We start from the raw sequence: 26,569 nt of genomic DNA on the forward strand, positions 1-26,569 counted from the left end.
ATTATGGATTTGCCACATAATCCATAATCTGCTGCATAATCTGCAGATTTTAACAAAAAGGACTTTTGTTTCTAGCTCTGACAGCTCAGAAGTTGCTAAAAACGGAGCATGTGGTCACGGGCCACGGAAGGCCCTGTGCAAAGGTCAAGTGGTTCTCTTTGAGTTGCTTATGTCAGTATTTGGTTGATAAACTGTTACTAATGAGGTGACATTTTTTTTGCCCGGATAGTATAACCATGTGTGAAAAAATTACAAAATAATGAAGTAATACTATAGAAAAATATGCAGCATTATGCTGTATAACTTGTCTGTTCATGCCGCATAATTTTATCAACCCTGCCACATAATTTAGTCAACCCTGCTGCATAAATCCAGTGGCTCTGCCCACAGGTCACTTTTACCAGTGCCAGTGACATAGATAAAGGTGCTTATGCAGCATAGCCTGATCTACAAGGACACAAGAGCTCTATTGTTATTGTTCGGACCAATTCAGCCTTTCATCCTTTTGTGGGCGACATAATGAATAGATTTGGATGTGATGAGAGTAAAAGTTGCTCCTCGCCTTGGAAGGAGGGTCTCAGGATCCATTAGTTGTTTGACCGGCTCCACTCAATACACAGTCCTTGCTTCAGCCTCTAGAAGAACAGTAACAAGGAAGGTGTGTTACCGTGCATCTTTGTTGTGCGCTGCCACAAAACATAGAAAGTTGTGTGTGTCTGTCTGTCTTTCCAAGTAGACGGTGCACAAAAATAACCGAATCTCCTTCCCTCAGGGCAGAAAGCATGAATGCACGTGTTTAACACCTCCGAGTGGCACCCTCCCGCCGTCGCTGAACAACTGAACGTAAGTAGCTTCACATCACTTGTTTTTTGTAACTTACTGTTTCTGATAGTGTCGCTTATCATTGTGTTATAATTCTTTGCTGCTCGACATCACGAGAGGCACAAATGAACCGCAAATGCATAATATTGTCAAAATTGTCCTAAATGGTGGGGGGGGGGGAGGGGGAAGGAGTGGGGTAGGGGCCTCAAGATGTGTGGGCACAGAGCACCAAATGTCCTTCATATGGCACTGACATTCATGTACCAAGGCATGTGGGCATTCCGCTCCTAGAAGCATGATGCACACTCTGTTCGCTGTCAGTCCTCATTCCTTGCACAGTAATATCATTTTTTTTACCTTCTTCACATTTGCAGTAAAATATTTCTTGGGCTGCTTTTACAATACATATTGTTACAGCAAACAAATGATGGACAGAATACTGACAATGCAAACATTCTCCCCCAGTCAAAAGATCTGGGTTAAATCCATCGTTCTTTTGCCCACTACGCCATTCCAGTTTGGACCCAGCCATATCCAAATCAGTCTTGACCCTGTGCCCCATGGGAACAGTCCAGACCGAACTGCCAGGCCAGGTCCTCCCTGGACCGGAAACGAGCATCCTGGGACCGGTTTCAGGGTATGTCACCCTTCTTCAGCCAGGCTTGCTTGAATCCAGTGGCACAGTGAGCAAGGGACCCGGTCTGGGCATACCCATCCCACTTAGGGCGAAAAGTGTTACAGCAAACAAATGATGGACGGAATGCTGACAATGCAAATGTTCGGACTGGACTGTTCCCATGGGGCACAGGGTCAAGGCTGATTTGATATATGGCTGGGTCCAAACTGAGGTGACGTAGTGGGCAAAAGAAGGATGGATTTAACCCAGATCTTTTGACTGGGGGAGAATGTTTGCATTGTCAGCATTCCGTCTATCAAATGTTTGCTGTAACACGTTTCGCCCTAAGTGGGATGGGTATACCCAGACGTGGGTCCCTTGCTCACTGTGCCACTGGATACAAGCTAGCCTGGCTGAAGAAGGGTGACATACCCTGAAACCGGTCCCAGGATGCTTGTTTCTGGTCCGGGGAGGACCTGGCCTGGCAGTTCGGTCTGGACAGTTCCATGGGGCACAGGGTCAAGACTGATTTGGATATGGCTGGGTCCAAACTGGGGTGGCATAGTGGGCAAAAGAATGATGGATTTAACCCAGATCTTTTGACTGGGGGAGAATGTTTGCATTGTCCGCATTCCGTCCATCATTTGTTTGCTGTAACACTTTACAACAAATATTAGCACTATACAAAAAGAGATTTATTCCTATAAAGATTATGCAAATTATGAGAACTCATTATCGAGACCAGAGTGCCCTTTGCATGGTATATGGTGGTGTTCCTTTTCCCTTAGTTCCCAACTGCGTGTAACCGGTGTCTTGACGTTATTTTGGCTCTGACCGCAGACTAAGCTAGTGTGTGTTCACAATACAAGGCCCAGGACCTGTCCTGTATCATGGCGGGCGCGTCAAGCATGCCTTCACCATGGACAAAGGACTACAGCCCTTCTCCTAAGTGTAGCACATGAAGCGGTTGTGGCAGCGTACTGTGTTTTGTGAATCCTTAATATGACCAGACCTGCTTATCAGTGTTCTATGGATCCCTCATGTGTAAAGTGTCACTATTATGTGCACCCCAGAATCTTGTGCTTACATTCCATGTGCATGTCAAGTTCACGTAAATGTATGGTACGTGTGTAGTACAGGTTTGATAGTAAAGCTCGAAGCGTGTATGAGTCGGAGTACTGAAACCACTGGTATACATTTTGGGTGTCTCTGGTTGAACATGGCACAGGATGAAGGAAGAGGGCATCTTTCCCTGCCAGTTCAGGCATGTTGCATGCAGTCCAGTGTCGGGAGGGATGGAGAACCAGGCACTGAAGGCAGGAGGATGCTTGGATGCATTCCATGAAGACCTTGCTAGCAGGGTGCTGCTGATCAGTTCTTCCTGAGCCCTACATTTGGTAGAGGGTAGGGGTGGAGGGTAGGACTGCTCTTTGCTTTTCAAGGTGAGGCAGTTTTTAGTCCGGCTTTCCATTTTGTCTAAGCCTGCTCGCCACTTCAGAGACACTGATGACAGCCAAGTGCAGTGACCTGGCACTTCATTGTGCCTTTGTTATGGGTGCTCCAGTTTGGGGACCACCTCAGTGCTTTCTGCTATGAGAAGCATCATTCTTCACAAAAGCTGTATCTGGAGAGTGGCCTGAGGAGAAGACCTAAAAGGAGAACCAACCCCAGTGGTGCTGGAGTCTGAGACCATAGATTCACATCCCCTGTCTGGAAATGTGTTTAAAAGTGGCATCCAAGCACCCCAATTTTGTTCATGTCCCAAGTTCTTCTTGACCAAGGAAGGCGGTGCTCTGCGGAGCACCCAAAGAGCTGTTGTGTAACCTGGGCTGGTGTCTGGATGATTGCCAGCCTCCCAGAGGCAAGTGGACATCATCTGAAGTCTGCATTTTCTGGTGGAGGAGCTGAGGGCCTACCTGGTGCCTAGTTGCCTGCCTGCGGAGAGGGGGAAGGAGTGTTCCTGGCCCTGCAGAAGGAGAGCGTGTCAAGAAGGAGAAGCTGTGTGTGGAGCACCCAGAAAAGGCAGATGGCATCAAAGGACATTGTGATAGTGTGTTGTTTGATTGTAGAGTTTTGAGCTCCGATTCATGCTTCCGCCATAATTGCTGTGGGGTCCCTCATCAAGGGTCTCCCGGGTGACAGACAGCAGGCTGAGATTAGCAGGTGTAGCGCCGCGAGGGGGAATCATGGCCAGCATCATTACCCTAGATACTCAATTAAATTGTACAATATGTATTACTGCTGTAAGAGTAAATAGTATTTATTTTCTAAAAAGACAGTGTGTGCTGAACAGTGAAAGTATTTTTTTAGTTCAAATAGATTTTAGTAAGTTTTTCGGAAGAAGAAAGAGACCAACAACTAAAAGACAAGGGGGAAATCAGTTAATCAAAGGATGCAATATAAAATGCATCCGTATGTGGGGGAATACAGACAGTGGCGGCTGCCACTAACAAAGGGTGGTGGGGAGGGTCGGAGGGGGCGTGTTAATAATATTTTTTTTTAAACGTACCGAAGCATCACGCATCGCTCCTGCTGTCCTCTTCCTGGTCCCAGCAGCCCTGGGACCGACTTCCATCCAATTCCCGTGCTGCAGAGCACCGCGGGGATTGGCCTGAGCGGGCATGAAAAAGACTCGGGTCATGGAGTCTGTGAGGTTTCTCCAGCCCGGGAGCTGAATACAGCCGGGCTGGAGAAACCGAAGTGCACATGTGTGTTTTGATCGGCCTGACACATGCATCCTTTTGGAGTGCACAAGCACTCCTCCTCCCCCCTCTCATGCCCCGCCCCTCCCTACACAAGCTGACTCTGAGCCGACAAACAAAAAACAAAACGATGCTTAAACATTGTTTTATTTTTCGTTTGTTGGCTGTGCGCCAGGCAGTGGGGCAACGCTCCACCGCCATTGAGGAGGAGCCGCCGCTGGATACAGAAGGGGGGGAAGGATAAAAGCTGTGCATATCCTTACATCCAAATCAATTCTAATGTCAGATGTTATGGTACATAATTGGTTCCATGACAATAATCAAGCTTACTAATGCAACAATATTCTTGTACAGAGAGTATATTGTGAAGCAAATACACAAAGGAAGGACAAAAGTAAATATAAACGGTCAGCACTAAGATGCAGGGGGTAGGCTGTGTAGTGGAATGGTTGTCTGCCCTGTTTCAGAACCATTAGAGGGGTTCCAGATGCGAAGTTGTGGTTTGTAAAACGTCGGGGATCAGGGGGTGTAATATGAAAACCTCAGAGTCTATTGTGTCTGTTAGATAGTTGTTGAGTTCTGAGCTGGTGCCTGTCATGGTTCCGCCACCCGCTACTCACAGGAGGGTTAGCGGTCTAGCTCTTGCGGGTCGACAACGGAAGGCCCAAAGACCCACTTCCGGCTGACCGCGCACAAAAGCCGGGAAATCCGGCAACTGATCGCTTTGAATTCTAGTCATCGCCCAGAAAGGAGAGACGCCACTCCGGAGAAGACGAGTACCAGCCGACGGACGGACGAGGCAGCCGACAACGACGGTTCAGGTACTGTCTTTCACAAACGGCGCTTCGCCTACAGGAGAACGGCGGTCCTGACCGCTTCTAGTGACCTTGTTTCTACAGTACACAGACGGAGTGCAATGGAACGGGGGTTTTTTCCCTCATTATAATTTGCGCAGGGAGCGCTGGTTTTGTTTATATTATTTTGGTTCATCTTCATTATAATTTGCGCAGGGAGCGCTGGTTTTGATTATATCATTTTTGATCCGAGAGCACTGGAACAGACTAAGGAGGCCAGCTGCTCGCATACCATCGACACTGGATCAGACTAAGGAGGCCAGCTGCTCGCATACCCTCGTACCAGGTAAACCAGGGCCTCACTCGCACGACACAGGACACAGGACACACTAAGAACGCGCAGCACGCTAACGGTGTTCCATTCTTTCCCTCACAGCGTGTGTCCAGCGCCTTCCGGACCGTGCATCTATCTGGCCTCCACCCCGGGTACCCCCTTGTCCTAGACGGAGCTACACCCTACTAGGGCAAGGCGGGGAACGGGGTGGTGGTTCATATCGCCTCTGCAGGAACATCCCACCCGACTGATGGTAAGTCGTAGGGGGGAACTCTGACAGAATTCAAAGCCCACGCAATACCTCCTGCCCGGGCGACATGGGCGACCCTGAGATCACGCTCCAAGACATCGCAGCCATCCTGACGAACATGCAAGCAGAAAACCGCAGTCTACGACAGGACATCACAGCCTTGCAGACGCAGGTGGCGGCGGATCCCGGTACCGGACCATGGGGTCAGTACCCTACGTCCAGAGTAATGCGGGAAGGCCTGCTACGACCCGCCACGTTCCAATCCGGTGGGTCTTCCTCTGCTCCGTCACCGGACACCTCCATCCAGGTGATAGCCCCGCATACCGTACAACTGGCCCCTCCTGAACGCTTTTCTGGTGATTGCACAAAGTACAGCGTTTTTATGCACCAGTGCCAGTTGCATTTCATGGCCCGTGCCACCGCTTTCCCTGATGATGCTTCTAAGGTTGCGTTTGTCCTCTCTTACATGGGAGGCGATGCAGCGCTGTGGTCCATCCCCTTGGTCGAGAACGACGACCCGGTGTTATATAACCTGCCAGCCTTTAGAGCCACCATGTGTCGGATGTTCGGCCGCCACACCTTCGTACAAGCGGCGGATAACGAACTCCTCGGACTGAAACAGGGGACCACGGACCTACTACACTACGTCACCACCTTCAACAGGTTGGTGATAGACGCCCAATGGCCGGAGTCCAAGAAAGTATCGGTGTTCTATAGGGGGTTGCGGGACGACATGAAGGACCTCGTGTACCAGATCCCGAACCCCCCGGAGGATATCGGTTCGTTTATCGATCTAGTGGTGAAACTAAACTTTCGGTTGCAAGAACGAAAGACGGATAGACTCAGAGGAGGGGACCCCCGGGTACTGCAGCAAAAGGAGAAGACCACCAACGAGGCAGTATGCAACCCTGGTAATAACCCTGGTGCTCCTGAACCGATGCAGATCGGAGGGATTCGGGGGGCCCTGACCAAGGAGGAACGGGAGAAGAGACGACGTCTGAACCAATGCCTGTATTGCGGCAAAAGCGGTCACTTCGTACGGGAGTGCCCCGCGAAACCCTCGAAACCAAGGCCCAAGCGACCCTTTGCGCTTCCGATAGCTAGAGGGGACTGGTCGGGAAACGAGGAAACCCAGTAAACGGAGGGGTCCGGCTACTGGGTTCATCGTCCGTCAGGATACCAACCCCAGGCAACGGCGCCGGTTGCCACCATTTCGGAGTTGAGGTCACCCTGTTAACCCGATCGGGCCACGAATGGCAGGTGACAGCCCTTATCGATTCTGGAGCTACGGGCAATTTCATCGATAACCAGTCCATGGCTAGTCTAGAGATGACAGGGGTACCGAAGAAGACGCCGGAGGCAGTGAAGGCTGTGGACGGGACAGACCTTACCTCCGGGCTCATCCGGTTCCAAACCGAACTCCTCGAGATGTCGTTCCGGAACGGCCACACAGAATCCATTACCTTCGATGCCATCGACGCACCGCAATTCCGCCTGATACTGGGGCTTCCATGGTTGACAGCCCATAACCCACGGATCGACTGGGTGTCCCGGGTGGTGCATCTTGACTCGGAGGGTTGTTTGTCTGAGTGTTACCACCGGTCGTGCACTCCCGGCGCATCAGGCATACGGGCTCATGTATTGCCCCTTACCAAGACGGTCCTATCCGTACATGAAGCGATACCTGAGGAGTATGTGGACCTAGCCGCGGTGTTCGACAAGAAAGGGGCGAACACCTTACCCCCGCATCGCAGCTTCGATTGCAGAATAGACTTGATTCCGGGCTCGAAGCTGCCATGTAGCCGCATCTACTCGCTCACGGAAAAGGAGAATGAACACCTCCGTATGTATCTGGACGAGTACCTACGCAATGGCTTCATCCGCCATTCAAGATCGCCGGTGTCGTCTCCCCTCTTTTTCGTGGCAAAGAAGGAGGGAGACTTACGAACTTGCATTGACTTTAGAGCGATGAATGCCATCACGGTAAAAAACAGGTACCCGTTGCCTCTGATCACGAATCTGTTGGAGCAAGTAAAACACGCCAGCATTTACACCAAGCTGGACCTCCGGGGGGCTTACCATCTTGTCAGAGTCCGGAAGGGGGACGAATGGAAGACCGCGTTTCGGACCAAATACGGCTTATACGAATACCAGGTCATGCCTTTCGGACTCTGCAACGCCCCGGCGGCTTTCCAGTACTTTATTGACGAGGTACTGAGGGACTTCGTCGACCGGTTCTGTGTCGTTTACATAGACGACATCCTGATATTTTCCGCTACCCGAGAGGAACACAGCCAACACGTACGCTCCGTTTTGCAACGGCTGCTTCACCATGGGTTGTACGTTAAGTTGGAGAAGAGCGTCTTCCACACCACAACCGTCGAGTTTCTAGGACATGTCATCACCCCAGAAGGGGTTACCATGGATACGAAGAAGACGGCAGCGATTCAACAGTGGCCATCCCCTACGTCCGTGAAGCAGGTACAACGGTTCCTGGGGTTCGCGAACTACTATCGCCGCTTCATCGAGGGGTTTTCTAGAATCGTCACTCCCATCACTCGTCTCCTGGGCAAAGGGGTCCACTTCAACTGGACCCACGACGCAGAACAAGCCTTCCGTGCCTTGAAGACTCGGTACTCTACGGCCCCCATCCTGATACATCCGAACCCGGAACGGCCGTTTATAGTGGAGACCGATGCCTCCCAAGACGCCCTAGGCGGGGTACTCTCCCAAAGAGACACCGAGACGGGCCTGCTACATCCTGTGGCGTTCTACTCCAGGAAACTCCAGCCGGCTGAGCGGAACTACACCGTTTCCGACCGTGAATTACTAGCCATAAAGGCCGCCTTTGAGGAATGGCGCCACCACCTCAAGGACGCGAGACACCCCGTAACCATATTCACCGACCACAGGAACCTCCAGTTCCTCCGTTCAGCACGGGCTCTGACCGCCCGACAGCTACGGTGGACCTTGTTCTTCAACGAGTATGAGTTTCACATCACCTACCGTCCTGGTAAAAACAACGCCAAAGCGGATGCCCTGTCGCGGCTCACGGAAACCGAAGAATCCACGCCTGCCGACATTCCTACCTCGATCATCCCGAACCGTTGTTTTCTGGGACTGGTCCTGTCTTCGGGTTTCTTATCCCAGCTGCGCGACGACCTACAACAGAAGGCCGCCTCGTCATGGATGGAGGAGCATGAAGGGCTTACCGCTGCGGATGGGTTTCTCTACCAGGGGGACCGGTACTTCCTGCCTCTACCGAACCTCCAACAAAAGGCCCTGTACATGTGTCATGATCACCCTCTGGCCATTCACCCTGGCCGACAGAAGACGAAAGACTTGTTATCCCGACATTTCTGGTGGCCCACTCTCGACGCCGATGTACACGCCTACATCGCGCGATGTGCAGTCTGCGCTCAGGGAAAAGGGTCATCGCAACCCTCGGTGGGGTTGTTGCAACCTATTCCGGTACCGCCGTACCCTTGGCATACCATCTCCATGGACTTTGTGGTGGAACTACCCACAACTAAATCTGGATACACCACCATCCTCACCGTCGTGGACCATCTCTCTAAGATGGCCCATTTTGTCCCGTTGGAGAAGCTACCCTCGGCGGCTACATTAGCTGGGATTGTCCTGCGCAACGTGATACGTCTGCATGGCGTTCCATCGGTGGCGATTACAGACAGGGGCTCCCAGTTCGTGTCTAAATTCTGGAATGAGGTGTGCCGCATCCTGCACATGGATGTGCGCTTATCCACTGCGTACCACCCGCAAACCGATGGACAGGCCGAGAGGACCAACCAGACGTTGGAACAATACCTCCGCTGTTTGCTCCTGTCCGTGGAGAATGACTGGTCAGATGTCCTTTGGCTGATGGAATTCGCCTATAATAACAGCAGACATTCCGCGATCGGCATGTCCCCGTTCTATTGTCTCCAGGGTCGGCATCCCAGAACGGCTCCTTGGGAGGACCCGTTCACCAGCCCTTTGCCCACAGTTCAGGCGTATCATGGATTCCTTCGCGACCTGTGGCAACGGGCCAGGTTTGAGCTAGCTAAAGCAAAAGAAACTTACAAACTGTTCGCGGACCGGCACAGACGAGCCGAGCCCCAGTTCAAGGAGGGTGACAGGGTGTGGGTTTCCCTGCAACACATCAATACTCATGGTTCCAAGAAACTGTTGCCCCGGTTTATGGGGCCCTATGTCATTGCCAAGGTGATCAACCGGGTTGCCATGAAGGTGTCGCTGCCGCCTCACTTGAAGTGCCATCCGGTTTTTCACGTTTCTCACCTGAGGGCTGCTCACCCGGACTGTGTTAACCCCGCTCCTCCTCCTCCTGTTCTTCGGGATGACCACCTGGAGTTCGAGGTCCGGGCCATTCTTATGTCCCGTCGGACTCGGGGCCGGCTTTTCTACCTGGTGGACTGGAGGGGTTATGGTCCGGAGGACCGGTCGTGGGAGCCTCTGTCGCATGTCCGCCACGCCTCCCACCTGGTTCGGGCTTTTCACCTGGGTCATCCTGGCTGTCCTCGTCCGGCCACCCCGGTGTGACCCGCCGGCTGCCGGGTGGGGGTCCTGTTTGGTGGTGGGTGCTGTCATGGTTCCGCCACCCGCTACTCACAGGAGGGTTAGCGGTCTAGCTCTTGCGGGTCGACAACGGAAGGCCCAAAGACTCACTTCCGGCTGACCGCGCACAAAAGCCGGGAAATCCGGCAACTGATCGCTTTGAATTCTAGTCATCGCCCAGAAAGGAGAGACGCCACTCCGGAGAAGACGAGTACCAGCCGACGGACGGACGAGGCAGCCGACAACGACGGTTCAGGTACTGTCTTTCACAAACGGCGCTTCGCCTACAGGAGAACGGCGGTCCTGACCGCTTCTAGTGACCTTGTTTCTACAGCACACAGACGGAGTGCAATGGAACGGGGGTTTTTTCCCTCATTATAATTTGCGCAGGGAGCGCTGGTTTTGTTTATATTATTTTGGTTCATCTTCATTATAATTTGCGCAGGGAGCGCTGGTTTTGATTATATCATTTTTGATCCGAGAGCACTGGAACAGACTAAGGAGGCCAGCTGCTCGCATACCATCGACACTGGATCAGACTAAGGAGGCCAGCTGCTCGCATACCCTCGTACCAGGTAAACCAGGGCCTCACTCGCACGACACAGGACACAGGACACACTAAGAACGCGCAGCACGCTAACGGTGTTCCATTCTTTCCCTCACAGCGTGTGTCCAGCGCCTTCCGGACCGTGCATCTATCTGGCCTCCACCCCGGGTACCCCCTTGTCCTAGACGGAGCTACACCCTACTAGGGCAAGGCGGGGAACGGGGTGGTGGTTCATATCGCCTCTGCAGGAACATCCCACCCGACTGATGGTAAGTCGTAGGGGGGAACTCTGACAGTGCCCCCCACACCACCCCCTGAGTAGCCCGTGACTGCTCGCTGCCCTGGCAGTCAAATGGCCCAGTTTGCAAAGCCACAGAAGGACGGGCCCTAGACCACCAGTGGCAAAACACCGCCCCCACCATGGTTGGGGCCCAGCAGCCCCTAACTTCTCTGATGCTCCACAAACGGGGTCTGACACTCCAATATTACAAACATGTTGAAGAGCAAAACATTATGATATAAGCAGTTTGTGTTAAACAATATAAGGAAAAAGGACTCTAAACCAATGTTAATTTATTTTTATTTAAACAAAAATAACTTTAAACATGTGAAAAAAAAGCATGGAGACTCCATATCAGGACCCGATCCGGAAGGAAACATTTTATTTCAGAAAATAGCCGTAGGACAGCCTACACATTTTTCGAAAAAAACAATAAAAAAGGCTTTAAAAATGAAGTGTGAAAAGTTTAGGAATGCAGTTGTCTACTACGCCCTAACCAAGTGAGCAGGAAGCAACATCCCCAATGGAATCTGAAAATAAACAAGGAAGATGGGAGGCAGCATGCCCTAGAATAGAGAAGGAAAACAAAACGACATTTTCAACTCAGACAAACCTTAAGTAAAACTGAGTTTGTGAATCCTCTACAGCGTGGAGGGACTCCCCAGTGGATCAACAGGGGGATTGTTGCTGGGGCCATGCTGCTTTAAATGCTGTAAGGCCACAGTGTTGGTTTAGGCAGCTGTATTGTGGGTGTTCACATTCCTCATTAGCAGAACAACATCTGTATTGCAGCTGCTCCACCCCTCTTTGACCTGAAAACTCACACAGGCCCCTCTGCACAGCTCTTGTTCATAGCCTGAGGGCCCCTCTGCACAGCTCTTGTTCATAGCCTGAGGGTCTCTCAGGGACATGTAGCCCCTTGGCCTGGACCTGATGTACCTGGCGGAGCGAAATATCTTGGGATACAGGGGACGGGGTGGGTGGTCAGCACTATTTAGTAAATGGCATTGATGGTAGGGGAGGGGCTCTGGTGCTTATAAGCAGTGCCACTGGAACCATGCTTCGGTGGAGTGCCAAATTATGTGGCAGGTTTGAGTAAATTATGCGGCAAAAATTATAATTTTGCTGCACATTTTGGGATAGTATTACTTCATTATTTTGACATTTTTAAACTTGTTAACACTGTCTGGGAATTAGTTGCACCTCTTTAGTACCAATGTAACACCCAAATATAAAAATAAGCTACAAAAAAGATGCCCGGTCAATGTTTGCCGACGGCTTTGCACTGCGAGGCAACACGGGTTGTGGTGTTTTCAGTAACGTTTGAACTGTTTGAGCTAGAAGCAAAACTATATTTTGTTTAAAGTCTGCCGATTATGCAGCAGATGATGGATTGTGTGGCAAATCTATAATTATGCGGAAATCGCCATGGCCGCACAATCGCATAATTCCATTGGCTCTGTTTATAAGTTAGAGGCTTGCACAGAACTTACTTGTTTAGGCTTAGAACCCATGCTTCATAGATCAATTGAAAAGCCAATAGGTCTGGGTTTAATAAGCTATCGGAAGCAATGTTAGCGCATCAGAGCAAGACACACCTGAGGGAGCCACAGAAGCGGCTCAGGGGGCTAGAGTTGTAAAATAGTCCTTCATGCAGTTCAATGAAAGTACTTGAGTGGATGTGGAGGGATTAACCTATACAGCCAATAGCATCCGGTGAGCAGTGGAAGCATGTTAAGTAGATCCTCTGTGTGCTTGAGTCTATAGAGAAATTAGCAGAGGCGCTTCTGGTGGTACTTTGCATTCTCACCCTCTGTAAATTTCTGGAAATACGTGAACGCAGCTGCAGAGTACGCGTTGGCGCAAGCAATGTACGTGATGACACAGGCCCTTGGTTGAAAGCCCCTCCGGCGCTCTAGTTGTGTGGTGCACACAATTGGCCCTATTCACGAAAAGAAATGTCAAAGCACGGCGGAGATGTATATCTGTGCTTGAGTGTACTTTTACGTCTTTTTCCATTCCCAGTGGTAGGCCTGGATGCCTGTTCAAGCCTACAATAAGGATTATCACGTGACCTTTCCAATGGGCTCCTATTCCTGTTGAGCATAGAATTCCGCACAGGAATGTGCAATCCCACCCTCCATGTGCATGTTTGCGGGCCACACTTCCGGGTCAAACCACCTCCTGGGAACCAGTGCCTCGGAATGGGGGTGGGGGAGGGTGGTTGAAAAAATAAAAAAAATAAACTTCCTTTCCCTGCCACAGCCTCTCCTCCGTCCTCTTCTCTCAGCAGCAGAAGCATCCGTAGCGTCGTGATTTGTCTGAGCAGCCTGTTTGGCCGCTCAGGTGGTGCCTGGGAGCCTGGGCATGTTCTCCACCGGGCTGTGCAACACAGCCAGGTGGAGAACATACTAAGTGCGCAGGAGGGCCGGCCAAACAGTCATGCGCACTTAGGGAGTGCAAACCAGTCCTCACTCTGCTCTGGCGAGCTGAGCCACGCCCCGTCTCGGAGTCCCGCATAGAAAAATAAAATGATCATAACGTCTTGTTGTTAACATTTTATTGCACTGCTCAAAGAGCAGTGGAGCGACCCCTCTCCGCCTTAGCGGATGAGCCGCCACTCATTGGATTCCCCACAGCCCATCCCTTGATTGCGGTTTCCTATTGCAGTTTCTTCTCCACACTCAAGGCATAGTAACTGCATTTACGCCTGCCAATAACAAGTTTGTAGATTTCTCACAGATGTAAAAAGGTATTTTCAGTCCTAAACATATTCGGCGTGACTGCCTGCATTCACCGCGCTCTTTACAGTGTCAAAATTACTATATTGCACATTTTTTAACAGTTTATTTGGAGGTTTTTGTAAAGGGCAGCCCCAAAGCTCTTACAACAAACACACCCTTAACACTGCACTCCGACCGTGCTCAGCCCTGCCGAGCTCCCCAGGCCCATATGTGACTAGCTGCTTCAGTTTTTTTTTTTCTTTGAATTCTGGGACTTGTAGTCCTCTTGTGTACTCCATTATAAGACTGGGTCTAAAAGTCCTAGAATTCAAAGAAAAAAACCTGAACTGGAGCTGCTCATCAGAAACTTGGCACCTATGTGTGCTGGAAGCGCAACTTAAGACCATGTCTGCACAATTAAACAAAAAATTAAAATTAACAGCTTTACCACCCTTCCCTTTTCACATGGAGGTGTTGTCTAGGATTGTCGGTGCTTTGAACTGGTTTTAAAAATGTACAGGCGTTAAACACATTACCTATAACATGCATACTTTCTCCTGCTAACTATCAATTTCTGGCATGCGTTGTCACCTTCCCAACTGCGCACACCTCTTCCGATGAATAAAGTAGTTTTCACCTCCTTGCGTGCTCCTCACCCTCTGAACTGAGATGTTCTGCTCTGCCTTGAGATGGCACCCAGCGCCGTCTCACGTTCAGCCCTTCATTCTCCCGGTGCCTCCGCCCCCTCTCTGCCCCCTCCGTCTCCTCGCCCCTCTGAACAGACTCCTTGTTAATAAGAACCAGGTTGTGGCGGAATGCAGCCGGCTGCTGACAGCTCATGAACCTGAGAGCCGCCCGCTCGGATATTTCCTGCCCTTGGCAACCACGGCCCCCTCCGGCTCCCTCTGCAACCCAGCGCTGAAAGAGGAGAGAGCCCTGGAGGGACTGACCCTTCCGACCCGGAGTGGATGTGGGGGGAGGAAGGGTGGGGTAGAGGCATCCAGCGGGATCATGGAGAGGATGGACTGTACCACTGCAGCCTCCCCCGCCCCCCCCTCCTGAAGGAAGGAGGGCGCATGGCCTCATGGGTAGTGACACAGTTTCCTGCTCTTGCTGGACTTCACATTTATTTTATTGTAAGAGGGCGCTGCATGTGACATGAACAGGGGCGTAGCTATCAAAGGTGCAGCATGTGCAGTTGCACCGGGGCGAGAGCCAGAATGCTGAAGGGACCCACTGAACCCTGACTACTGCTGTATTTCAGTGCATGAGCAGCACATAGGCGGGGCGCTCCCTCCGTCAACAATAAATGGTTCTGTTGCTGGAATTGAGGCCATCGTGCGGTGTGGTGACCTGGTGGCCCGGATACCTGGACTGTATGCCGGGATCCCTCGCGGCGCAAGCATTGGCTCCGCGTGCCATTTGGCAGCACAGCCGCGCGTTCGATGGTTGACGTCACTTAGAGTGGCTTGTAGTGTGTGGTTGCCACTGAACCCCTGACAATGTTGTGGCCAATCCTTGAGTAATTGGTGATTTCTGTTGATTTATTTTGTCTCTGTCCTTTTTGTTTTGTTTGGGGCACCTCTCCCAGCGTACACCTATTTCTGGCGGCGCACTGGGCCTGAATCGTCTCGCACAGCACTAGAGAAAACAGATAGGCTGGGTCACGGCCGGACTGAGACTGCAAACCGGCCCTGGCAATGAAGTCGTACCGGGTGGGAGAGGGTTGCTGGTGGGAAACGCTGCTTCTGCTTTCCTTATTTTGTTACAGGGGGCCGATATTGCAGTACTGCGCAAAACTGGCCCGGTTAAAAAAAAAAAAAAAAAGAGCGGCCCGACCACTCCAAAACCATATTGCATGCAGCCTACATGGAGAAAATGCAGAGTGCGCATGACTGGTTTGGTCGGCCCTGGGACCGACCAAAATGTCAGCGCCCTTGGAGTGGGCAGCCACTCCTCTCCTGGACTCCAGCAGATACGCCCTCCCGCCAACCAAACCCTTCTGCTTTCTCGCAGTGCGAGAAGCAGAAAATGAAATGGTAGTTTTACCATTTCATGTTTCTGCTTCTCGTACTGCAAGAAAGCAGTGGGGCTACGCTCCTCCGCCCTAATGGAGGAGCCGCCCCTGCAAGGAGGTTAGATGTGGTGAGAGTGATGTACTATGTGGCCTGCCAGCAGGCCGGGAACAGGCCATGGGGTGTAACCACACTTGTGGTCCAAGTGTGCTTCCCCCGAATCAACAGTCGGGCCGCTCTGGAGGTGACAGGCGCACACGTAGTGGCTGCGGGGCGCAGGTTCTAACACCCTCCTCGTTGCCAGTGTAGAGTTGTTCACTTATGGTAGGCCCTCGGACAGTGGAGGAAAATAAGGACACGGAGACACTTCTTTAACTAACTTAGCCACGCCCATGCGCTTTGATTCACCCTGCACGGGGAGAACAGGACTCAACCAAAAACCCACGCGTACGTAGGTGACACTTGTAAGACCACCCCGTGATGTGCGGCGAGGAGGTACAGTACATGCCCTAGAGCCTTTGGCAGCATTGCTAATGCTACTGCTTAAGAGGGGTGGGGCTTGCGGTATTCCCATAAAAAGGGGACTGCATTTTGAGTTTTCCCTCCAAGGGCATACCTCTCCCCAGTGTGCTCAGTTGTGGCTCGTCATCTTCTGTGCAAAAATCTGAACCTTCCCAAAAAAAGTCTTTAGACTAAAAAGTAATATTATGCTAGATGTATTTAATACCATGACCTCATAGCACTACAGGGGTCAAACACCTGATTACGACTATCCAGACACATTTTGGAGCACACAGTCGCAAATACATTACTAAAGCTTGCTGTGGTAGCGCACAGGCAGCGTATTTCCCATTGAAATGGCCAGAAATGTTGCACTGATGTGCAGTTTTACAGTTAAAACTAGGTACTGCACAAAATATAATGTGTAGAAATTGTTTTTCAGCAAATATTTACTACAGCAAGTAAAGTGCCTTGAGTTTTTTTTTTATTCTATTAAAATCTTAGTTTACATCACACTTCGGAATAACAAAAAATGTGCTTCATTTTTGCTTTCCTAACTGCTGATAAATCGTGAGATATGTGCACTGCTATTTAACAGGTTTTGAGATGTTGTGTTGGAAAAAATGAACACCCTACAGCCTTACCTTTCACACTCCCTGCTCCCCAGGAATATTGCCAGAGAGTTCACTTTACAAAATCGTCCAACTGCAGTCAGAGAAAGAAAAGTAAACGCCAGTCTCCATGTTGAAAGAATAAGCCGCGGCTTCTCAGAACTCATGGCCTGACATGTCCTCTGTCTTTAAATGCACAAGTGATGTCCCAAAATATAAACAGCATATAAAGGCATCTGTATTGTTCGTTCCCCTTCTGATCTCCAGCATGTATGTTTTGAGGTGCTGCACCACCTCTACACCCTGCCTCTAGCAACCTGTGTCCTGACAGAGGTCGGAGGTAGTTGGCTTTAATGAGCTTTGCTGTCATTCATTTATTTATGGTTCTGTTGTTCTTTGCAGTGGTTGTGTTTCAAGAAGGAATAGGGCAACGGGTTGTGGATGTTAAAAGGTGCGTTGGAAGGTCTCTCCAGCAGTGGTTTGTTGCTGCCTGGGTGATGGGCTTGTCTATTGCCTGGCGTGCCCTGTGAATGCACTAGGGGAGTCCTGGTCAGGACCACTGGCATTATGCCATTCTGCTGCTACGCTTTATTTCCGTATAATTGTGGATTTGCCACATGCTTTATTATCTGCTGCGTAATTTGCAGATGTAAAAACATTTTGTCTACTTCAAAAGTTACTAACTATGCAATGTCCTGTTTTTCAGCACAATGGAAGGCCTTTGCAAAGGTTGACCGGCCACCTTTCAGTTGCTTAATGCTGTATTTTTTCTGTTTAACTGGTACTAATGAGGTAAAACCTTTGCCCAGACAGTTTTAACATCTGTAGAAACAACAAAATACTGAAGTAATATATCACACAATGTGTCGCATTATATCGCATTATTTGCAACAAACTTGAGATAATCCTGACGCACAATTTGGTCCTATTCAGCACATGATTCCATTGGCCCTGGGCGTGAAGTTCCTTACCAGGCTATTGTTGTATGGGTGGCGTTGCTGGGTTTCGGTAGGTTACTGTTCCACCATCGGGAAGAGCGCTAAAGGTGCCTTGCTGACGCCCTTCGGAATGGCAGGCGGTCTAGAAGGTACGACCTCGTGTCAGGAGAGTCCTCCTTAAGTGGGCTTTGCAGCTAGTTATGCCTGGATCCTCTGAAGGATGTAGGTTGTAACCATCTAGTTGGTTTTGTCAGGGTTCCGTTATTGGGTAACCCGTGACAAAAGAAACTGGCATGGCACATACAGCTTGGGCATAAATGTCAGAGGGATGCATGACATGAAACTAAATTTGCAGTGTAGAGGATACGTGGCAGGAAACAAAATTGGATGGGCAAGGCAGCGGTAAGGAACAGGAAGTCGCTGACACAGGAAATGGAGGTGTGTGCGCACAGTTCACAGACGTACAATGACAGAGACGCGGATGGAGCCTGCTGCAGCAACCGTGAGGCATAGCCTTCTCTCTGCTGGGCATTTGTCCTCCATGTAACGGGTGAGAAGGTTCACAGGGATCTCCAGACGGTTACTCATTGTGGTAGACCGAGTCCATCACCGATGTTAACTTCCTTGGCGATAACGGTTAGATTCTATCGCGAGAGGACTCCCAGCGGACCTTCATTCTCCCTGTTGACGCGGTTTCAAATAAGGGGGATGGTACACAGTGACACACTATCTTTCCACCTTCTTATCAGATGATCAATTTTCTCCAAGACTGACATTTAATAATAATGTAGGTTTTGTTTCTCATTTTTTATGGCAGAATTGTACATCTCCATTTCATGCCTGTAGCTTCGTTCGATTTAGAACCTATGTTTATTTTCAGTCTCCTGGACCTATTTTGCAGCCTTCCAGACTGTAATTTCTTGAAGAAGGAGCAAAAGTGTGACTTCAGGGTTTGGCGACATTTCATCCAACTCATTATAGAGATAAATGCCGTGTGCATCTCCCTTTATGCGTCTCTATTTCACACCACTCTGGTGCTTTCTGATGGTGCCAGAAAAACACTGTTCCCATTTTTAGGTGTGGCACAGCCACAGCTATAGCTGGTGGCGCCTCATGTAATCACTGAACATTATAAATAAAAAATACATACACAGAGGGGCTTTGGGTCAGCCCTCTTCATCTATTGGTCTTTTCAAGTGTCATTCATATTTTTCTTCTGCCCACCACAGCATACAGAATGGGGCAGTGGGTCAGCCATTGGCTCTCTTGCACTGTGAGGGATGGTATTGAGCCTAATCAGATGTGGAAATCCAATAAAAAAAAAGTGCAAGTAACCCTGGGGCTTGTAGTCTGATTCCTTTCTTTGCCACTGCTTTTTCATTTCTTCTCGGTTTCCTTTTTATATGTATTCTGAAGCCACTTTTGTATGACTATGTCTTCAGGAAATAGTCATTCCGCGACTGCTGTACCGTTTCTTGGTGCCGATTATAATCGCATCAAAAATAAAAAGGGCTTCCATTCCTTTTCTATGTTAGCCTGCCTGGTAGGAAATATCCATACTGTTCTACTAGAAATATATGCTATGGTTATTTTGTTTTTTTATGTAAATATTTTTAATTGCAAACATATAGCCGCAACATCTAGCATACCACATATTTCTTCTAATTATTTTTGTGCCCTGCGCTTACAATACATTTTTTAAAACTATTTCACTAGCTTGCTAATGCCTGACCAAGTTGACGTGCCAATGCTTATTACATTTTGGCGCTCAACAAGACATGGGTCTCACTGTTTCACCAGTGTGGTTGAGCATAGGTTTGACCTGCATTCTTTGGGAACTCAACAGTCATGGAAAGTAGGAGCAGACAAGCAGTAACATTTACACCTGGGTGTTACAGTTGGGTGTCCCCACTTTGCCTATGTTTAACTTTGTTTATTAATGCTATGCACGACAAGCAAGGACATCATTGGAAATCAACAGTTACTCTGCACTGCAGCGGGCATCGTTTCTTTGTGTAAAACATGATTTTATTTATTAAAAAACTTAAAAACCGGCAACTAAACTATGATGGTCAGATACTCTGCTGGACTCCATCTTCGTGCCCATCTGTCAACTGCCCTAAAACTGTTTAATCTAGTAACTTTTTGTTATGTGCTTCATAATGTGCATATGATAAATGAAATGATCTCCGGGTGGGAGTCTCTACCTTCGTTTCTTTCCTGGAGACCTCTTGCTATACCATAGTCAGGGCTTTTGTCAGTAGAAAGGTGTCAAGGGTTTTCCTAAAAGAGATTGAAGTGGAGCAGGATCTGATTTAAGGAGGCAGTTTTTTTCCACAAATGTTGGCATATGCAGAGATGGGTCCGTTTTGTCTGCTAAAGTATCATGATTTGTGGCTAGTAAGTGTGGGAATTTGACAGATTGAAAAGGTCAGCTAGGGTCATTCATTGAGATGTTTGGGCTAAGAAAAGCAAGAGTTGAATCAGTCTGGCAATTATTTCTTAGCCAGACTTCTAATGTGCATCCTTTTTAGGTTTCACCTATGCAGCGCATGCGCTGTCTCTTTGAGACATGCTGTATCTACTCTGTTGGCCTACAAGCCCGCCCATCGCTTTCTTTTAATTTAGTTACTTCATGAGCCCTTCCAAAATGCATGCTTCCATCTGGTCAATGTGTGTCCTTTGTCACTCCTTTTGGTATTTTGCTCCCTCCCACGGAGCCCTGTTATTATTAGGCTTTCACTTTCTGCCATTTCTATTTGTTTTTGCTCACTACTGTTTTTTGTTTTCTGCCTGTAACACGAGCGCACGTATTCTCAATTGCTCCTTTTTTGTTTACCGTCACATTTGCTGGGACAGGTGTCGCTCCGAGCTCAGTTATTGTTTATCGTCACATTTGCCAATTATTTTTTTTTTTACATTATGTATTTTAATTTTGGTTCTTTCTTTTAAGCATAAAGTTTTATTTTTTAAATGTTGGCATGTGATGTAAAAATCCTTCGCTCATTTTGATCCTCATAACGCTCGATCCATTTGCAGAAGCAGAGTGCGCAAGAATATCGTTCATGGGAGGAGTGGGGCTCACACCAGTTACACTGCACACGCGCATCATTTTTGTTCGTTGCTCGTTACTTTAGCAGGCACCAGCACAGCAGCCAGTTCCTGTAATGGACAGTAGAGTGGTTGACACTTGAGGCTGCCTCAGTTACCAGTACTTCTAATGCAGAGGGGCTGCACATGAGTCTGTTTGTTCCGCTTAAAAACGGAGCGGCGAGGCATTATAAATGTGGTACTTTACTTCTCCCCACCTGCTCCCTGTTTTTTTCAACCTTGTGTCTTCTCCCCCCCCCCCTCCCTCCCACCCACCTCATCTCTGTTTCTTCACTACCCCTGTTAGCCTCCACCACACCGGATTGGAAAATCAAATAGGTTTCCCATTGGCGAGACCTATTGGCTTTGCCACTGCTTGTTATGATTGGGAGCCAGAGGTCCTTGTTGAGATTGGCACCTACTGGGCCACTGTTTGTTTAATGCCAGGAATGTGTCTCAAAGCCACATTGTAGTGCATCGGAGTTGCCATTCTGGGATCACTCTGCATTGTGCTTGGTGCAAGCTGATCTACTTATTGAAGTTTTGGGAGTCTTCAAGGCACGCTCATGCACAGTTCTGTCACGTGGAAGAAAGACACTTTGGTGATGGTGTTGTCCTGAGAGCTCATGGTCACAGATTCTCCTGATATGGTGTAACCAAGCAGGAGCTAAAGGAGGTCAGAAGGCAATGGGAGGGAAAGTTCAGCTTATGTGTGGCCTACAAGTAGGAATTTGGATTCAGCTCCATGGATCGCCCCTTCCCACCATGACGCGTACAATGGCATCCTGGGAGGTGTTGGCTTTGAGATAGTTATGAGTATTGTCTGCATAAGGATGGCAGTTGAGGTTGTGAGGCCATTCTGTTTTTCCTTTTTCGTATCTCCGACATTCCAAATTGTGAAGCGCTCTGATACCCATCTGGGTCTTGTTAGCGCCATACAAAAAAAAGTGCATGGACTCGCGTGGTAAAGTGATGTTGAGCACTAAGTTTGGAGGGACCTTGAGTAATGCCACAGGTAACTGGTGGGGAGTACGACTTGATGGCTTTCAGGAAGTCTAGTGTGGAGGTTGTGGTGGGGATTTTGGCGGCAAAGATATTTTGAGAAGTAGTTTTGAAAAATAGCAAACAATGTTGGATGGTTAGCATGGGTCCCGCGTTCTTATCTGTGTTCACTGTGAGCTGTTGGGCCCAAACCATTTCCGTGTTGTGCCCGAGTCTGAATTTTGCACTGGTGTGGCTTTAGCGTTGCAGAGGATTCCATAACTTGTTGTAGTTATGACACAGAATACTTTTTCTCAGATGTTCTGTTCTATAAAAAGGTAGTTGCTACAGTGGGTGAATCGGAGGTCTGTTTTCACGAGGTTGGTTAGAACAGATTCTTTGGTTTTGTAGGACAAGAAGGTGTTATTTTTACTGTTTTGTAACCGGTGAAGCCAGGAGGTTTGTGCAGTCTTCAGCTCGGAGGGCTGGTCCTGCATCACCAATCAACTGGGACCGACGGAGGTATTAATAGGAGTTTTGTCCTGGTCAGTAGTAATGTGAAGGAAGTAGAATTGAGGTAGTAGGGGTTTGTGTATGTGAGGGGGGTTCTGTATGTGGTGGAGGGGTACGCAGAAAAGTGATGTCATATTTGCTCTAGGGATGATTTCATATTACTTGACGTTGTAACAAAGAAGGTATTGTTTCTGCCTAGCTCTTGACATGTGTTCATAGCAGTTTGAATGTATCTAGTGTTCAGAAAGGTGCAGGGTTTTTCTTTTTTAAATATCTCTTGGCCTTTTTACAGTTCCTTGATGCTCCTGGCAAATATATTTTTCTTTTAAGATGCGCTTCTTCAGGATATGAGGTCAAGAGTGAACGTAGTAAATTCGAGTAAGTGGCAGCTTTGTTTGTGGCTGGTGGTGATGTCAGCAAGGGCTGGCGGTGTAGAAGTGTGCGTTTCACTAGGACTGAATATATTGTCAGCCTGGTGACTGTTGTGCAGAAGGGCGGTGCGATAAGTGACTCACTTATATCCCCCTCCCTCCCCCCGGTTTGTCCACCCATAAAGCATAAGGAGCGCAGCATAACCACAATATAGAAATTAAGCCCGAATAAACGAGGCTCGGTGTCGACGAGGAATGGAGACAAAAGGCAAAGACACTCTCTGAATTTCCCTGAATTCCTGGTTCTCTGAAATGTGCAGCACTCCATGCTGCTTGGGGGCTTCCACCTTGCTGCGAGCCCCCATGGATGTGTATAGTATACACCCACTGACCAAGGCAGTCTTTAACTATTTTACATAACTATTCTTCCCAGAATGCATCTGCATTGGTGTTCGATTCAGCAGACTGCATCTATACATACTTGTTACACATTGCACAGTATTTTAGGGTACTTTTTTCAGTAACATAAAGACACTGTGTACTTTTTATTTGCAGTTTATGCTCTTCATCGTAAACAGGTGAGGGAGACAGAGGTTCGTCGTGGGGGGGGGGTCCACCTTTCAAGACTAATCCTGCTAATTTTAGTCACTGGCTCTTGGACCTTGGTCTTTCTAGCGCTGGCGCAATGCCAGGCTTTCACGGCACCCAAGGGAGATAAGTTTGCATACACTCAATCTAAATCGAAATCCGGTACATATTCAGTACTTGGTCCCTCTGTGTGGCCCTAAAATGGACACCCTTTGTTTAGATGTTTGTTAGTTACTTTGGTCACAACAATACTTGCGGTACCTGATTGCATTTGTCAGACGTGGTACTGGGATCAGAGTAATGGTATTCTCTGTACTTAATAAGTGGGAAGTAGCAAAACACAGCTTGTTTTTGCTAGGCGAGGCCCTTTAATACCCAGCACGATTATCCAAAATTGTATGAAAACTGTTGTGTAACAGAACTTAGTTCAGTTCAATGTGTAAAACCCCGCACTAAAGATTTGAATTTTCACGGGGTCCCCTGGACCTTGCTGCTGATGTACGTACGGGTGCATACTGAATTTGTGACTTTTTTTTTTTCTCTGCTGCATTTAAGCAAAATTTGCACTTGCTCTTGTTTTGCCCATGCTAGTTTCACCCTTTACCACTGGTAGCAACATTGATGGAGCGTGGTTGAGATTTAACGCAAGTTGCTCTCTCTTTGGGGTAAACAAAATTCTTCTCTGTGTAGTTACACTTGCAAATCTAAAACTGAGCTGCATCAAGAGGCCATTGAAATAGAAAGGGCATAGGATGGGTGTCATTTGAGGAAGTCAAGGGTTCCACATAGTATGGAGCACATCTGGTGCTCAGGCACTGAAGTGCTATGGAGTGTATACTGTGTAATACACCGGCTTATGCTGGCAGGACATAACATTTGTACACATACGTCGTGTTGAATAATCTGCATCACGCAGCAGGAAAGTAAGTTGCACAACTGTGTGCTTTCTGTTTTTAAGATAAGAATCCTAATGTAATTTTGTGTTCCACATTTCTGCTATTTCTAAGTGCTGTAAATGGCAAGTGTTACTATTAATATAATGGTACTTTCGTTATGGCTTTCTGCAGAACGTGGACAGTGTGCGGTGTGCAAGCAAGAGTGGCTGTGGTGGCTCCGAGTAGGATCCGCGCCCCAGTTGTGTGACAGGTGTATCTGTCCACCATTGATGCTGTTTCCTAGAATCTCCACTAGGCTCCTGCAGTTCTTGGAGAATTTGTGTATCCTGTGGTGCTGATGTGGGCAGCTCTGACAAGCAGGGTGGTGCTGGCTAGAAACATCTTTGTTAGACTGTTCCAGTGACCCACCAGTCATGTTGGCCTGGCACCTGGCTTTATCATTTGCTTGTATGCATTTCACTCCTCTGTGGTGCTTGCCCACAAAGTATTTTTTCCTCTGTCTCCAAATTTATGACTTTATATAGCTAATATTTCTTTTGGTGCCTAATTGATGTCTCATGAATGTGGTAGTTGAGCGTATCGAATTGGTGGCCTGCGTGAGTTTCCCCTTACTTTTAAAGCTGCTCCCTCCCAACACTGTTTGTTCCTGGAACCTGCATAGATACTGTTCCTGGATATCTGTGCTTGCTGCATGTCCGTGGAAGAGCAAAGAGCATATGAAAAACTCTGCCAACAAACCTTAAAGCAGCAAGCAAAAAAAACAAGAGCTAGGGCAGCAACAGTAGGAGCGCAGCGGCTGAGATCCTGTTGAGAGCGGCGGGGATGATACGGAGCGGAGCTCGAACACAAGTAGGAAAATAACAAAAACAAGATAAAAGCACGCACATAGCCACGCCAGTGAGGGAAGTAGGCAACCGTCTGAAGAGAAATGTCCCTGAAGCAGGTGCCGTGCTGTTAAAATAAGAACCGCGCGGCCTCCCATATCATACAAATAAACAAAGTTTGTGCAATTCGTGAAAATAACAAAAACAAGATAAAGGCACGCTCATAGCCACGTTGGTGAGGAAATGAAATGACAAGTTGAACGGCAGCATCCCTGAAGCGGGCGCCGTGCTGATAAAATAAAAGCAACGTTGCCTTCCAAATCATACAAATAAACAACTATTGTGCAATTCAAACATGCCACATGCTGCTTGCTCTTTAAGAGATTAAGTGAATTACGAGCAGAAACGAGTGCCGATTCGAGCAGGCAACGCAGCAACGGCCGAGAGGTGGTGGGGGTACAGCATCGCGATCCGAGTCCAAAACAAAAACAAAAAAGTAGTGTGCCAAACCTAAATGGTCAAAAGTGAACTGATCCATATAACCGGGTCAGTCTCCAGGCTGGAAACAAAGAGCCAAAACGCGGGGCAAAGACAACAAAGGGACTATAGAAAAGCAAAATCTTCCAAGGGGAACTACAAGGAACCAATTACAAGTGCGGGGTGTGAACAAAGCCCATACAGTTAATATATCATGTCTCGAAGACAGCGCATGCGCGCTGTCTAGGCTCATCCTAAACAATGCCCGCATTACACTTTTATCTCCTGTCTTCCCACCATGGTCTCTGATCAGTTTCACCCAGATTCTTCCCAACTGCATGCACCCGGGAATAAAACGATCACAAGTAGTCCCACTGTTTGAAGATCTTGTGGTTGCATTATGTGGATTGAAGAGTGTAAAAGAAAGATTCTGACACTTGTTTAATGTTGCTTTCACTATAAAAGCTTTATTTCAATGTTTATTGACAGACATTCCAATGACACCTTGACAGAAACAATAGGCCTGCCTTTATTATATTACCAGTGGCATACATCAAAAACTATAGGAATACATTGAATAAAACCAAAGGTTTAAGTGACTGTCATAGTTTTGTTTAAAAAAAAAACTTACAAATTCACTGAAAAAAAAACAAAGGTTAAAGGGATGTTTTAGGTGAAAATGTCAGTTAAAACACACCATTTTAAACAAACAAATCACTGAAAATCACAGTTCTAGTTATCTTAAGTAACTATTACTTGCGCCCTCGCCATGCACTACTAATTACCTCACATATTTTATTATTCATGTTAATATCTTAAATGACATAATTGATGACAACATTGCAGATTGCCGGGGCGATAGTTATAGTTAATTTAGGGTATGAGTTATGGTTACTTGCGATAAGTGGATCTGGTGAATTTCAGTGGGTTTGTTAGTTCAAAATGGTATGTGTTAACCGACGTTTTCACCTAACTTTAACGTCCCTTTAATCTTTGTTTTTCCCAGTGAAATATATATTTATATACATGGTCTCCATGGCTTGATTTTCGGGAACAGCAGAAGTACACCAAACCGAATATGCTATGGGCGATGGGCGGCCTCCATTGAAGCACTGACAGCAGAG

The 26,569-nt window shown here is 48.2% G+C and overlaps 1 protein-coding gene across 4 annotated transcripts in view; it reads left to right on the plus strand.

The window, feature by feature from the left end:
• KLF8 (KLF transcription factor 8) overlaps positions 1-26,569 on the plus strand; it is a 763,154-nt gene that overhangs the window by 154,939 nt on the left and 581,646 nt on the right. For 3 of the 4 annotated variants that reach the window (XM_085630698.1, XM_085630697.1, XM_085630700.1), the window contains one exon: positions 773-843. The exons of the other annotated variant lie outside the window; for it this stretch is intronic. The gene's annotated coding sequence lies outside the window, so the exon portion shown is untranslated. The remainder of the gene's footprint in view (positions 1-772; positions 844-26,569) is intronic. 4 annotated transcript variants of the gene reach the window in all.

The sequence above is a fragment of the Triturus cristatus genome, chromosome 10 (assembly GCF_964204655.1).
Source record: "Triturus cristatus chromosome 10, aTriCri1.1, whole genome shotgun sequence".
Lineage (NCBI taxonomy): Eukaryota > Metazoa > Chordata > Amphibia > Caudata > Salamandridae > Triturus > Triturus cristatus.